The sequence below is a fragment of the Larimichthys crocea genome, chromosome III (assembly GCF_000972845.2).
Source record: "Larimichthys crocea isolate SSNF chromosome III, L_crocea_2.0, whole genome shotgun sequence".
Classification (NCBI taxonomy): domain Eukaryota; kingdom Metazoa; phylum Chordata; class Actinopteri; family Sciaenidae; genus Larimichthys; species Larimichthys crocea.
Window position 1 is genome coordinate 40,960,274 of NC_040013.1, and position 12,588 is coordinate 40,972,861.

Genomic DNA, 12,588 nt, shown 5'->3' on the forward strand with positions numbered 1-12,588 from the left:
TGTGAAATGTGACATACTTCGCAGCAACCCTGTGACTGTTATGCGGCTGTTTGAGAAAAGAGTAGACGCACCGATGACCGATCAGATACTGTCACCTGCACAGCCCATTGGAGAAGTAGAGGACTACTTCTATCGAGTTAAGTTTCAAGCCAGAGGAAGTCCTCACATTCACTTGCTGGTTTGGATCAAAGATGCACCTGAGTTTGAAGACCTGCAAGATGACTCTGTAGTAATCAAGTTCATCGACCAATACATCACATGCCAGATGCCAGATCCAAATGCAGACCCAGAGCTTCACAAGATTGTGTCTGAGGTTCAAGTCCACAGTAGTAACCATTCAAAATCCTGCAAGAAAGGCAATGTAATGTGCAGATTTGGGTTTCCAAAACTTCCCATGGACAAGACCATCTCACCTATCCAACACCAGATGACGACGATGATGATGATGATGATGATGATGACAATGACGACGACCAACAGCAAAGTGCACAAAAAAACAGACGCAAAGGCAAAAAGGGAAAACGAAAGAGCAGAGCTCTTCGGCTTAGACATAACGAGGCCAAGGACAAGCTACAAACGCTAAGGAATTACATTAGTGACCCAAATGTCTCATTCAACAACTTGTCTGAGCTGCTGGAAAAATGCAACCTCACCTATGAGGAATACAAGAAACATGTCACCAATCTAACAATGAGCAATGTCATTGTGTTGAAACGTCATCCAAAGGACTGCTGGGTGAATGGATACAATCCAGATCTGCTGAGAGCATGGAACGCAAACATGGACATCCAATTTGTGCTTGACGAGTACAGCTGCCTTATGTACATGATGTCGTATGTGTCCAAGCCGGAACATGAGATGACTGAGTTCCTGAACGATGTCATTCGTGATGTGAAGAAAACTAACGTCAACGAGAAAGATGAAATGAAGCAGATAATGCAGGCATACGCTAAACACAGAGGTCAGCGCTCAAGAGGCTGTGGCACGGACATGCAGCTTGCCACTCAAAAAGTGCTTGCGAAATGTGGTGTTCATTCAGACTGATAATGCCCTGAAGATGAGTCTTCCTATGAGCAGATTGAAGGACGTTTCACCAGAATCAGGACAAGTGTGGATGTCAGGCCTACCAGAGAAATATGCAGAGAGACCCAGAACACCTGAATATAAAGGGTTGTGTCTGGCTGAATTTGCTTCTCGATACAGGACTGTCTATGGACAACAATCCAAAGGAAAAAATGCAGTTCCCTTTTTAAATGTCAAAGGATACGTTCAAAAAAGAACTGTAGGAAAGCCGGCCATCATTAGATTTCCCCGCTTCTCAGAAGAGAGAGATCCAGAAAGGTTCTACGGACGACTACTGAAACTGTACCTCCCACACAGATCAAATGATGACCTGAAAAGCAAAGAATTCCCCACATAGTAACAGTTTTACAAATGTGGTCGTAAGTGGGGACGTGAAGTACGACCTCTGGTTGACGTCATGAAGAAGAAATATGAAGGACAGGGCAAACTAATTGAGAAGGCACTGGAAAAAATTTGATAAGAAGGCCTGGTCGTTAATGCGTGGAACACCTTTGCGCCTTAGATGGAAGTGGATCGTCTGGAATGCATCAACCAATAAGAAGAAATAAACCCCAATGACGAGGACGAGATGGACAACGTACCAGACTTTGCAGTGGATCGTAGCAGCAGTATAGCTGTACCAGCAATCGAGGCACCAAAGCTGAGCCCAGACTTTGTGAGGAAACTATACCAAAGCCTCAATGAAACATAGGCATCTATATTTTACACTGTGCGTGAATGGTGCCTCAAACGTGTCTGGGGTGACAATCCTGAACAGTTCTTTTACTTTGTGACTGGTGGAGCTGGTTGTGGAAAGTCACATGTAATCAAATGCATACACGAGGAGGCAACCAAGATTCTGCGCCAGCTCCTGAGATTCCGCAACCAAGGAGATGTCCACGCCTGCAGTGCTACTGACTGCATTTACTGGCACTGCAGCCTTCAACATCTCTGGCAAGACCTTGCATTCAATGCTAAAATTGCCAAGAAGTTTAAAACCACCATACCAGGGACTGCGAAATACACTGGATGAAATGAGAGCAATGCTGTCCAATGCGGAAATTCTAATAATAGATGAAATTTCCATTGTTTCAAAGGAGTTATTTACCTACGTCCACTGGAGATTTCAGCAGATCAAAGGGAACAAGAAACCCTTTGGAGGCATGTCCGTCTTGGCAGTAGGAGACTTTTACCAACTGCCACCGCTTGGCAAATCGAAACCACTTTGTGTGTATGAGGAGGGCGTGCTCGACATTTGGAAAGACAACTTCCAAATGGTCAATCTGACACAGATCATGCGACAGAAAGATGATCTTGTTTTTGCAGAGCTTCTGAACAGATTGCGGGTGAAGAGGAAGATGGAGACACTCACTGATGAGGACAGAGCTTTACTCACTGAGACTGTGATCGATATCAAGGACTGTCCACTCGATGCCCTGCATATCTTTGCAACAAACAAAGAGGTTGATGAGCACAACGGAAAAACTGTATCAGCTCTCCACACTGATTTTGTCAACATTAAGGCACAGGACTATGCTAAAAACCCCACCACAGGTGAAATGATCCAGACAGGATGCTTCAAAGGGGAAAAAGAGAGACCTGCCTGACTGCATACAAGCTGCACACGGAGTACGCATAATGATACTCAGGAATCTGGATGTGGAGGATGGACTTGTGAATGGAACATTTGGAACCATTGCCAACATCGTTACAGGCCAGCAAGATGGGAAAACAACAGTGACAACGATTGGACTTCAACTGGACAATCCAAACGCCGGACAGAAATTTCGTAAGAAGATCCCAGGGCAATTGGATAACCTGGTCTACATTGAGAGAACTGAAGAGAACATGACCAAAAAAGGAGCCGTTCGAAGGCAGTTTCCAATGAAGTTGGCTTTTGCCTGCACAGCTCACAAAGTGCAAGGCATGACAATGGAGTCTGCAGTGGTGTCTCTGAAGCGTGTGTTTGAGCCTGGAATGTCGTATGTTGCCCTCAGTAGGACAACCTCACTTAAAGGGCTGCACATTACAGATTTTGAGGAAAAGAAAATTTATGCTGATCCTGAAATTACAGCTGCAATGGAAAATATGAACCAAGCATCATTCGCGTGCACTAGACCACTTTTGCAACATGTGAAATTGGCAGACGGGACAGCACAAAACCTCAAAATTATTTACCACAAGGACTTCCATCTCACATCGGGGACCTGAAATGCCACCCTGAACTGGCACTTTCCGATGTCTTATGCATAACGGAAACACATCTGTCTGGATCCTTTGTTTCCCCAAAGTTCCACTTGGAAGGATACAACATGTTTGCACGCAGCAGACAGGTGTCCTACACAAACTTTCCAGACATGGCAACAAAAGATGGTGGCGGAGTTGCAGTGTACTGTAAGAGCCACATTCAGGCAGAGGCTCGGAGGTACTTTCAAAATGTGACTGATCTCGAGTTTGTAGTTGTCAAACTTGAGGCCCCAGTCAGAGCCGTGATTGCAGCTGTTTACCGACCACCACACTTCTGTCTCAAGAAGTTTCTGCCAAACATGGAAAGTCTCTTGGACTCCTTGGACATGATGAATCACCAGCCAGTCATTGTTTGCGGAGACTTTAATGAGGACCTCCTATGCAAAGGAAAAAAGGCAATACAAGAGATGTTTCAATCAAAAGGATATACACAGCTCATCACAGCTGCAACAACGGAAAACAGGACACTTCTTGACCACATTTACGTGTCTCAACCACATACCTGCGTCAAATCTGGTGTGCTGCAAATGTATTACAGTTATCACAGTCCTGTCTACTGTGTTTTAACTCTGTGATAACTGAGGATAAGGCAGTTACATATCTCTTAGAGTCCACATGTACGGGGCCTAAGTTGGTATTGTTCTGTCCGTCAAAAGGATTTCCACAACGGAAAACAGGAAACTTCTCGACCACGTTTACCAAACGTATGAAAGGCAGTTACATATCTCTTAGAGTCCGCATGTACGGGGCCTAAGTTGGTATTGTTCTGTCCATCACAATCTCTCTGGGTGCATTTTATTTTTTCATGTTTATCGATGTAACCTTTTATCTGACCAAACATATGTAAGGCAGTTCATTATCTCAGAGTCGGCATGAACGGGCCTAAGTTGGTATTGTTCTGTCCATCACAATCTCTCTGTGCATTTTTTTATTTTTTCATGTTTATCAATGTAACTAATTATCTGGGTGCATGTTATTTGATGTTTAAGCTAGAGCCTTGTGTTTTGAGTCACAGCAGACCATTATCTACAATGAAGGTAGGCTACAGTTCCAGTGATGCAGAGAGGATAGGGACAGCAGCTCCAAAATTGAGGTAAATAATTGCTGGTGTTAATTTAAGCAACTGTTCACATACTGTATATTGTTTTGGTCATAGTTCCTTTTCATATACAGATAAAAACTGAAATATTACATTGTTGGTCTTTAGTTTGCTCTATGATTATTCTATCGTGTAATTAATGATTTTCTCTCCTTTTTGTTTCTTTTTTGTTGTTTTGTGATTGTGCATAGATCTGACACCTGATGAACACCATGCAAAGATGGATGGCAGCAACCCCAAAGTCAAAAGTAGGATCATCAGTGAGGACTGCAGCGAAGATGGCAGTCGTTCACCCTGTGAAGAATCAGCATTCCAACTCAAGGCTTGAGGTAAAATCTAAAATATTAGTAAAGATTGTACTTTCATTGCCTTCCATCACATTTTTGTCAGTACTTTGTAAACATATAGCATCATCAACTTCTTTCTCAACTTGTCTTTTTCACACTACAAACAAGACGACAAGTACGAAGAACACATTGCTGGTGCTAATTTCAGCAACTGTTCTCATACTGTATATTGTTTTGTTCTCCAATGTTTGCTTTTTTTCCATAGACTCCATGTCGCTGTTAAATCGTGATTTTGTGCCGAAGGTGAACAACATCCAAGAAACCAACAGCAGAAGGAGAAACACAACAAACAAAATACGTTTAAGTACTCTTTTTCTTTGAAATAAGATTTGTTTCCAGTACTTTTGTGATTTACTAAAGATATATTGTTTGTAAACACTGTATTAATACTATTGTGTATTTTTTTCTTGTGGGGAACAACAAAACGGAATCAACAACATTAAGCGAAGTGCTCTTTTTTCTTCCATTTTTTATTTCTCACAAATATAACATATTACATTATTGTTTTGTTTGCTGTATGCTTATTCTGTCATCGAATTAATGATTTTCTTTTCCTCTCCTTTTTTCCTGTTGTTTTTTGATTGTGCATAAATCTGACACCTGATAAACACCATGCAAAGAAGGATGGCGGCAACCCCAAAGACAAAAGTTGGATCATCAATGAGGGCTACAGCAAAGATGGCAGTCGTTCAACCTGAAGAATCAGCATTCCAACACAGGGTTTGAGGTAAAATCTTAAATATTAGTAAAGATTGTACTTTCATTGCCTTCTATCACATTTTTGTCGGTACTTTGTAAACACATGTATCACAAATGTGGAAACATCTACACTTAACAGTTTACTAACTACTATTATTTGTTTTATTTAGAATTGGGCGGGGCAGATGGCCATCCACCGTGATACGGGTTCTGCACAAGGTTTCTGCCACAGGCAGTTTTTCCTTGCCACCGTTGCCAAGTGCTTGGTCATGCTGGGAATTGTAATTGTAATGGAGATTGTTCAAACTGTTATCCTGTTTCCTGGTCATTTCACACTTTATTACAAAATTCATCTTTTCATAGAAATTTCCACAGTTGCATTGGGCATTTCAGCAGAGGGCATCAACACTGCACTTTCTGCAGGAAATGCAGTGTATTTCTTATGCCCTTTCACAACATTTCTAAGCAAACACTTAATTTTTAACAGCCTATTTCTTCTCTCATATGAACACCTGTTGAAAGCTTCATCTACCACATACCTAAGCAATGGTAGAAGTAATATTCTGTAAACTACTCAACAGTGTCAATGATGTATGGGGGAGAGTCACGGGCCAGAGTCAGGCACACTCAAAATTACTTTAGAAATTTTTCTAGTTATTATTATTGTATAGGTGTGTAGCCTGAAGAAGACCGTTACCGGTCGAAACGTTGTGGGTTTTTTTTTGTTTTTCTTTTCATTTTAATTGCACGCCTTTTTGTTTTGTAAAAATATAAATAAAAAAATACCTATTTCTTCATTTACAGTTGAAACCAGAAGTTTACATACACTGTATAAAAAGACACACATGCTTTTTTTCTCACTGTCTGACATGAAATTAGACAATCGCTTTTCCTGTTTCAGGTCCGTTAGGATTACCAAAGTTATTTCTATTTGCTAAATGCCAGAATAATGAGTGAAGAATTTTTTTAGACAATTTTTTATTACTTTCTACAAAGTCAGAATTTTACATACATTTCACAGTAAATTATTACACCAAAAAAGAAAAACAGTACCCACAAGTATACAATTAAAAAAAACCCCTATGCATTTCCCCAACTAAAATACATAATTGTAACCCCTTAAATAACTACAGACTTTGGTTATTTTAAACATCTGAAGGCCCACTCACACCGGAGGCGTTACGGCTGCGCCGCGGTCACCGGAGCAGATAGCTTCCAGTCTAGTCAAGTGAGTCTAGTCTAGTGAGAGCACTCACACAAGGTGCGGCTCAGAAGCGTCTCTACGCGCCGCGGCGCACGCATTCCGTAGCATTTCTATTTTAGACGCGAGCGGCTCGTAAATTTCAACAGAGCACTGCGCACCAGAGAGAAAATCCGACACAACGTAATAAACTAACGCCCCCTTTCAAAACAAAACACAATACGCAGTTCATGTAACTTAACACAACTTTTTTTAGCTGTCGGCTGCAATCACACACCATTGCGGAGCCGTTGCTGATCAGGTGAAAGGGCTACAGCAGAAGGTGACACAGATTGAGGAACTGTTACGTGACACCGCAGTCCGGTCTGGGGAGACTCGGAAGAGGCTCGACCAGATCTGTGATCAATCTGTGGATACCCTCCGACGCTTGGATACCATCATGAACATGTTTTCGGAACTGGGTAGAAACATCTCCACCCAGGCCGCAATCAGTGTTACGCATCTGGAGGAGGTGACTAGGGGTCTCTCGGCCCTGCAACGGAATTTCGAGTTGGGGGGCAGGCAGGATTAGGTTTTTAGACTAAATTGTCAATTTTCCTGAATCCCTAAAATGAAATGATTTTCTTGCATTTACTGTCCCTGCTATTATCTTCTCTCAGAGGTCTTCATTGCAGTTTACTTGTCTTATCTATGCTCCACGGCACTGGACAGCTCACAATGAACAAAAAGAACATCATATCAATTTGGCAAGGCTGACTCCACGTATTGTAATCTCTCTGCTCTATAGTCATACTGCCTGGGTTGTCACATGTTTTTCTTCTTTCCCTATCTGTACCCTGACCCCATCTCTCTCCTAAAATGTGATCCAACAAAAAAGACACCTCATGTATACCAATCCAATGTATAATGTCATAAGTCTCTGTGATTGTTTTTTTTTGCCTGTAACTGCACTTTTTTCTTTCTTAAAAATGGTGGTGCGAGCAAATGGCTGGCAGCCTTAACCGAATTTCCCTTTTAGGGATCAATAAAGTATTATCCTATCCTATCCTACATCGACGTTACATCATGACCGGTGGCACCAGGTGATCAAAGATCGATCAAAGGGTCTCAACATAAACGATGAGAGACTAATTGTTGAAGTGGAACATCACACAATAATTTATGACACAACAGATGCTTTTTATAATCTCCTCCACGTCGGAGAAGCAAAGTCAGCTGTTTGTTGTTGTTGTTTTCTTTATACACAGTTTATCGCGGGGTCTCGCAAACGTCCAGGATTCTCTCGTGATCTCGCGTGAATACGGCCGGCTCGCTCCGCTGCCGTAACGCGGCTGAACTTTTCTGCATCGGGGGCCGACGTGAATGAATTTCGCTGACCGGTGTGTGTAACTACCAGGATGGCCGGGTAAAACATACCGTAGCGGAGACCCATGGATTGTAGCTGCCTTTTCACTGCATCGAAGAGCTGCTGCTGCCGATGAGTTTCCGCTGAATAGTCTGGGTAGAATCGGACGCTGTGGTTTTCAAACTGCACGTCTCCCAGTCTTCGGGCTGCTCGCATAACTTTTTCTCTTTAGTTGAGGAATCTCATAATTACCCCTCTTGGTTTTGAATCCTGGCCAGCAATAAGTCGTCCTATCCTGTGTGCTCTCTCGATGACAGGAGGGGTGGGAAAGGTGTTCATGCCAAGAGCTTTTGGTAGCCATCCTTCTAAAAAAGCACACATATTCTGGCCTTCAGCTCTCTCGGGAATGCCAATGATTCTTAAATTGTTGCAACGTCCTCTATTTTCCTGCTCTTCTACTCTCGTTTCCAGTGTGGCACAATTCTCTTTCAACTTTTTAATAGCGTGTAGATCATCCTCAGCCTTCCCAATTCTGTCTTTAGTTTCTGTTATCCTGTTAGTTTGGCTTTGTAATTCATTTTTTAATTCAACTTATTCTGGCCAGCACATCTTCGAATTTCTCTGTGAAGTCCTTTTCCATCAAGCGTATGGCACTGAGGTCCTCAGTGCCAAGCTCATCTGATGTCACGGCATCCATTCGTTCTTTGCTGGCCACAGGCGGGTTAGCAATAGCTTGCAAAGTAACTGGTGGTTTCGATGGTATTGAGCTTTGCCAAGCAATTCTCCGAGATTGGCTGGTGTCATATTGACTAAAATTGTGTGAGATTTAAACTGTTTATGGTCTTGTGAATAGTTGGTTCAGTAAGTTAGCTTCAGAGCCTCACCAGGGCACGTCTCAATAGCACCACGCCATAACCCAGTTCAAGTCAATGTGAATTAAGTCTTAGTCTTACTATGTCACAAAGTAAAATGACAAGGTGGGAAAAGTGATTTAACGTGTTTCTGGTTAAACAAACAAGATCTTAATCGCTCACATAAAGGTCTGTTTCTGTAAAGATAATTTACAAAATGTTATCAGACACGTATTTTAACAATCTGAGCTGATGATGCTCACCCAGCCATCCTTGGAAAACATTACAAACAACTGTTTAGTCCACATGCAGCACACGCAGGTTGTGATATTACATACGTTTGCTACAGTTTACAAATTCATGACAGTTAGCTGAACATGGTTCAACTCAACTCCACTCAGGTCTCTTAACTTGTTACTGTCATACCAGAACACGTTTAGGAGTTTTTAATCTGCATCTGGATCCAAATCTGTGTTTTAATACAAATAGTGACAGTTTATAGCAAAATATGCGTGGTAACCAGCTATCTGTAAATAGTAAAGTCAAAACAGCAAAATTAACATTTTAGGGATAATAATAACTTCTACATAGAATGTATGACATTGGATTAATTAAAACTATGAGGTTGGGTTTATGCATCTCTGCATAAGGGCAATGTGAGTATGACTACACTATGTATGACAAAGTAAAAAAAGTTACGCTGTTTATATTGTGTGCAGGGCCCATCGCTAAGAAAATGCACAGTTGTCACATCTGGGAATTTTTATTATTAATAGTATTTTGTGTGTGCATTATCCAAAATTTGATGGGTGGGACGTAAAATGTCCTCCAATTCTGGAATGACCCGTAAATACTCAGAAAAATCTCAAATTGCAATATCGCTCAAGGAGCCTGGGTGATCTACCGCGATGCGGTGACAATCTGGCAGCAGCATGCAGGAGGCCAGCCTCTAAATACTGCTCGAGAAGATGATGATGATCTGATTCAGGTGTGTGCAGTCAGCTCCACAGCAAACCACACCCCCAGCCTAAACACACCACAGCTGTCTTGCATGCACTACAAATAATAAAGGGCAGATTATGAATCAGCTGGTAACTTCAGGAACTTACCAGCCACGTTGGCTGGTGATCAGAAAAGTTAATTTAGAGCTACAAACTACAAGAGGTTTGTGTGTGTAATTGATCAGTGAACTTAGAAAACTTCAACAACAAAACAGAACACAACATAACCCATAAAATATGAATAAATATGAAACAGAAATAGCCAGGCTTTGAATGTGTAATGTATGTGTGTGTGTCTGAGAGAAACAGCTAAATGAATTGAGAGGGAGAGTGTGTGTGTGAGTGTGTCATGTCTTTCTTCTTTTCTGCTCCCTCAGCCAAGCTGCATGATAAAAAATACTAATGCAATCAATCTAACCATGTTTATAATGGGTAATAAATAACTATATTATAATTAAATAACTATGTTATAATGAATAACAATATATTTCTTTCTTTCTCTCAGTACATAAATCACATGAAATCGGAACCCTTGGGTCCTTTTTCCAGTGTGGCAACAAGTCTCTCGCTTCCCTCTTATCAACTTTTTAAAGCGTGTAGAATCATCCTAAGCAGTCCTCAATCTGCTCTTTAGTTTTCTGTTATCAACTGTTAGTTTGCTTGGCTTTGTAATCTCATTTTTTAATGCCACTAATAATATTCATATGGACCAAGACCACGCATCTTTGAATCTCCTTTATCTGCTTCCGTCGAAGGTCCTTTTCCATCAGCGTAAGGGGCACTGAGGTCCTCAGTGGCCAAGCTCATCTGATGTTCACGGCAATCATTGTTCTTTGCCCTGGCCACAGGCGGTTTAGCAATAGCGTGCAAAGTAGCTGGTGGGTTAGATGTATTAGCTTTGCCAGCATTCTCCCGAGAGTGGCTGGTGGTCATATGATTTAAAATTGGTGTGAGATTTAAACTGTTATAATAGGATACTCTGAATAGATTAAACTGGGCTTCAGTTAAGTTTAGCTTCAGTAGCCGCACCAGGGGCACGTTAAATAGCACCACGTCCCATACAACCCAGTGCAAGGTCAATGGGAATTAGTCTTAGTCTTACTCAAACTAGTCACAAAGTAAAAGGACAGGTGGGAAAAGTGATTTAACGTGTTTCTGGTTAAACAAACAGATCTTACTTCGATCGCCTAAAGGTCTGTTTCTGTAAAATAATTATTACAACAATGTGATCAGACACACAAATCATAGATCAATGACATAATAGCTTCCCACCCAGTCCCATCCTTGGAAAACTTACAAACAACTGTTTAGCTCGCCAGTGTGCCCGTCGCCGAACGCGCGCCATCCCACATGGCCAGGCACACCGCAGGTTGTGATATTAAACGTTTGGCGAACAGTTTACAAATTCTGGACAGTTTCGTAGCTGAACATGGTCAACTCAACTCGCACTCAGGTGTCTCGCTTAACATTTGTTACTTATACCAGAACACTTTAAGGAGTTGTTAATCTGCATCTGTCTGGATCCAAATCTGTGTTTTTTAATACAATAGTGAACAGTTCTTAATAATACAAAATTAATGCGTCGGTAACCAGCTATCTGTAAATTAGTAAAGTCAAAACAGCAAAAGTAACATTTTACGGGATTAATAATAACTGCTACATAGAATGTATCGAACATCTGGGATTTCTAATGAAACTATGAGCTTGGGTTTAAATCATCTCTGCATAAGGGCAAATGTGAGTAATGACTACAACGATGGTATGACAAAGTAAAAAATTTAGCGCTGTTTTATACTGTGTGCAGGGCCCAACGCTAGAAAATGCCAGTGTACCCAATCGGGGGAATTTCTTCTTCTTCTGAGTGTTCCTTCAGAATGGGCTCCATGGTTTCCATATTGCAGGTGGTCCCCTTCAATATTTGAGGGCCGAGTATGGTTGCAAGACAACGGGGTAGCGAGCGGGGCGCTTCCTCCCCCCAGGTGATACGACCGCTAGTGTTGCCAATAGTGACCTGTGTCGTGGGATGCACAAAAAGTGAACGGACTGTACCTCTCTGTTACTGGATATTTGCAAGCATAGATTTTCTTGCGGGAGAAATCCGCATGGACTACATCATGGGTTTGGCAGGGAGGTTCTGCTTCATAGGGCCCGGGTAGAAAAGCATACTTGCTGCCTGAAGTTTGTAGAGATGGCGACGCCCTAACTTCCCTGTGCGAGCAACGTAGCAATGTCTCCACCAGAAGCGCCGCTTCTGGTGGGATTCATAGGCCTTCAAAGTGACCTTTCGAGGTTCGTGCTCCAGAGTCATCTCTTGGTGTTTTATCGCAACAGTTGCCCCACTGACAAGGTGGAGAACACGATCATTAGCCGTTGTAAATGCGCCTGTGAGTAGATAGCTCTTATTGCTCGCACATTCAAATTGTTGAGAATGTGTGGCGAGGCTTCCCGAGTATTTAGTTGACTTTGGCGTACTACCGATGGAATGGATGAGCCGATTTTCCATGCGTTGAAGCCGTCCTATACTCCGCTGTATTCTTGCTCTGTTATCTTCTGGTCTGCTCTTCTACAAACTTTTCGTTCGAGTACCGCTTAGGGCTCTCCTCTTGCTTCCCTTGTTTGGGTTTTCTATTTTTTTTTTGGGCAGCCATTTCTCTCCTCCCAGCATCACTTTTCCTAAAAGAAACATATAAGCATTAATTTTGTTCCATAACAATTTACCTGCAAAAATATGCATGC

The 12,588-nt window shown here is 41.9% G+C and overlaps 1 long non-coding RNA gene across 1 annotated transcript; it reads left to right on the plus strand.

Moving 5' to 3' along the window:
* Window positions 1-563: 563 nt before the first annotated feature.
* Window positions 564-5,755, plus strand: LOC113744397 (uncharacterized). Its single transcript, XR_003461484.1, has 3 exons — window positions 564-4,737; window positions 4,961-5,482; window positions 5,625-5,755. It is a non-coding gene; the product is annotated as an uncharacterized LOC113744397 (long non-coding RNA).
* The last annotated feature ends 6,833 nt before the right edge of the window (window positions 5,756-12,588 follow it).